The sequence below is a fragment of the Myotis davidii genome, unplaced genomic scaffold (genome assembly GCF_000327345.1).
Source record: "Myotis davidii unplaced genomic scaffold, ASM32734v1 scaffold1815, whole genome shotgun sequence".
Classification (NCBI taxonomy): Eukaryota; Metazoa; Chordata; class Mammalia; order Chiroptera; family Vespertilionidae; genus Myotis; species Myotis davidii.
The window spans coordinates 90,991-94,791 of record NW_006286478.1 but is presented as its reverse complement, the minus strand read 5'-3'; positions in this window follow the sequence as shown (position 1 = coordinate 94,791).

Sequence of the window (3,801 nt, the reverse complement as noted above, 5' to 3'; positions counted from 1 at the left end):
CACTGCTTTATTGTTACTATTATTATTATTTTAAACAAAAGTTTATTCCTAAATGTATAACAGGCTCCAAGACAATACTTCATTCTAGCTATAGGTGTATCCTGGCTCTTTGCTGCCCAGTCTCAGGAAGGGCTTGAATTAATGTCTAGTTTCGGATTACTGTGTCTTCCTCCAGACCACTCCGAGTGGGAATTTAGTAATTATTCAAGTTCCTCCTCTTCCAGTGTGCAATGAAAAAGCACAGGGTTTTCCACGGTCTCTGAGGAACTACGTGAGACATTCTCCAACTGTATTGGGATAGCCCGTTTTGAGAAGTCAGTACTAATTGCTACGCAAAATTAGCAAACTGCCAGGAGAACGGAGCCCTGAATCCTGGGGGTGGGGGGTGGGGGGGGTGATTTTATAAAAGAATCCATAGGTGTTTTTTCTTTTTTTTAATAAGAGAAAGTTTATTTAGAAAGTCACAGAAGTAGAAGAAGTGAGCCATAGAAGAAATGGGCTTTGGAAACAAGTTACAGGGGCAAAAGAAGGGGCCCTTGGAGCTTAGGAGAGAGAAGGGTACAGGTAATGTGACTGGCGGGGAGCGGAAGGGGACAGGGAAGGTGCAGGTGTGCTCCTGAGAGGGGGAGCACTTTGCCAGATTCCTCCTTCTTTTATCAAAATTTACTTTTATTCATTTATTTTTTATTCTATCTTATTTTCCTTTCCCATCACCATTTATTTGGCAGATTTTTTAATACCCCCTGTGGCCAGGGCGCCTTTCCCTGTGGCCTTCACTTTTAGCTCCTCGGGTTTCTCCTCTCCTCTTTTTGCTTCTGCTCAAATGCCTTTCCTTCCTCACCCACCTCCTTGGCCTGCTTCTTGGGCTGCTGCTTCTTTTTCTTAATATTTTAAAAAATTGATTTCAGACAGGAAGGGAGAGGACGAGAGAGACAGAACCATCAATGATGAGAAAGAATCATTGATCAGCTGCCTCCTGCACTTCCCCCTACTGGGGATCAAGCCTGCAACCCGGGCATGTGCCCTGACTAGGAATCAAACCAGTGAGCTCAACTGCTGGCCGGGCCCAGGCCCTTCTTTTTGCCACCTTCATGATGAAAAGACATGGGCCTACTACCCCTTCCCAATGCCTTACCACTGGAAGCTGACACATTTCTAGTTTAATGCATTAGAGAGGTAGGTCCAGTCAAACAGGCAACACGTTTACAAAACACCCATGACGTGCCAGGCTCTGTTCTAAGTTACAGCTTGCCGCTGGCCCTGCCCCACCCGCCGCGGGCCAGACTGGTATTTGTCTCTGCCCTCATTGAGTTTATAGTCTGGTAAGGAAGACCAACATCAAACAAAGTGCAAAGTGAAGGAACAGCCTCTCAGATGGCAATTTACTGCATCCTATTTCTTGAGGTGGAGTCATCTCCTGGCTGCCCCCAGATATCACCTACTACAATGAATCACGGAGAGGGGCTGTTGAGTAAGGATTCTTGTTTAGATAAAGAAAGAAGACTCATATTCCAAGCATAGATTCCCAGCTTCCTATGGATTCTAAACTCAAAATCCTTCCAATAAAGTGATTTTCTGCTTAAATTTATCCAGGGTTAGTTTCTGTCATTTGTAACCAAGAACTCTGATACAGCAACCACTTCAGACATTTTTATGGACCAGAGCAGGGGTCCTCAAACTTTTTAAACAGGGGGCCAGTTCACTGTCCCTCAGACCGTTGGAGGGCCGGACTATAGTTTAAAAAAAAACTATGAACAAATTCCTATGCACACAGCGGCGGCAAAAACACCTGGCGGGCCGGATAAATGTTTCCGGCGGGCCGTAGTTTGAGGACCCCTGGACCAGAGAATAAGTCTCCAAAAGACATTTCCAATCCTGCTGCCTCAGGGCTGCAACCAGACCTGAATTTTCCCTGATCTGTGCCTCTGTTTAGCACAAAGTAAGGCACCCAGGCTGTCTCAATAATATCTGGTTGGCTGAATCACTCAGTAAGTTCATAAATACCTGCCAGGTACTGAGGTTACAAAGCTAGGAAGAGCTAGTTGCAGCTTTCAAAGATGTCCCACATACACCTTAGACCCAACATATCCAAAGCTCAGGGGATCATCTTTCCTGCCTCCTCCCAACTCATATATCAACTCACACTGTGTGTCCCATGTTCCAACAACACGGAACTACTTGTGCCTCTCCTTTCTCTCTGCTGGGATGCCAACAGTGAGTAGTTGTTGTTCTTAGACAGCAGAGGTGGGAGGGAAAGACACAGACAGCAGGCCATCAGGCTGCTGCTTGCAGACAGAGACAAGACCTTGAATGCCAGGTGAAGCATTCTAGATTAATTGGCAGCTATTCCAAGTTACTTTCCTTGGTCTCAATAGAATAACTGTAGAGTCTGGCTTTTCCTCTTTTACCGAAAGTAGTCTACATGTAAGATGACATAAACGGTTTACGTGTCCATCATCTTGGCCAGAGGGGCAGCTGCAAGCAATGTTCCCATTTTACAGGTAGGCAGACGGAGGCCTTCACATGTCTTGGCTCTACGGCTAGCAAGTAGCAAAGTAAGAGCTTGAACAGTTTCCAGACGCCAAATCCCCATTCTTTCCTCTAATACTACAACTCCTGCAGAGTATTTTGTGTGTGGTGTAAGGAAGAGGCCTCGCGTGGCCTGGCCGTGGCGGGAAATTATCCTCCTTACCACCGCACCAGGGGCTCTGTTCTGTTGGCCTCCCCTCCTGGCCTGATTCCCTTCTCTAGATACCCTTATCTTCTTAAAAACTCGCACTTCTGTGAGGTGTTACTATCCCTTCATTTTGTAGATGAAACGGAGGCACAGAGAAGCGAACTTCGGCTCAGTGGATAGGGCATCCACCTGCGGACCAAAGGGTCCCAGGTTGATCCCAGTCAAGGGCACGTACCTTGGTTGCAGGCTCCTCTCCTGCCGGGCCCTGGTTGGCGTAGGTGCAGGACACAACTAATCCATGTGTTTCTCTCACATCGGTATTTCTCTGTGTCGTGTCTTGTCCTCTCTCTCCCACTTTCTCTAAAAAATCAATGGAAAAATATCCTCGAGTGAGGATTAAAAAGAAAAAAAAAAGTGAAGTTTCAGGCTCCAAAAGTCCGGAATCTTCACCACCTCGTTTCTCTGGGTCCCAGGTCTGTAACACCGAACTAAAGAAACCGGTCAACGGGCGAAGGACCAGATGCTGGGGACCAGCCCCAGTGTGGGAGTGCAGGCCGCCAGGTGGCGCGGTGTAGGTGCGAGGGCTTCCCCACCTCACTCCCCGCGGGCCAGACGCACCTGAGCTAGGCTGGGCGAGGCCTGGGAAGTAGACTCGCCGGGCTGGGCAGGGCGGGGCGCGGCGGGGAGTAGCCCTCGTTCCCAGCCCGGAGTGGGCAAGGATCACCGTTTTAGTTCGGTCTGCAGGGGCCGTCTGGGTCTTGGGGAAGAGTCACGCCCCCACCAGGCGACCGCCGGGCTGCATCAGCTTGCCGCCTGCCCTGCCCTTCCCCGTGTGCAATTTATTTGTGGGGTATAGGGACTAATGGAGCGGGAGAGAGCAGCCAGCAGGGGTGGGGCGGAGACTCCGAGTCCCCACCTGTCGACTGCTGGGAGGGGGCGAACAGGAGGAGGGGCTTGTTCCGTAGGGCCCGCCCCCGGGTCCCGGAGCCTAGAGCGCGCGACGAGATATAAGGCAGCCGGGAAACAATGCGCCTGCATCTCGCGCTCCCGCGCCTATCCCGGTAGCAGCGTCTGGGGCTTCGTGCACGAGCGAGGGAGAGAGGGAGCGCGCGGGCGCGCTCTTG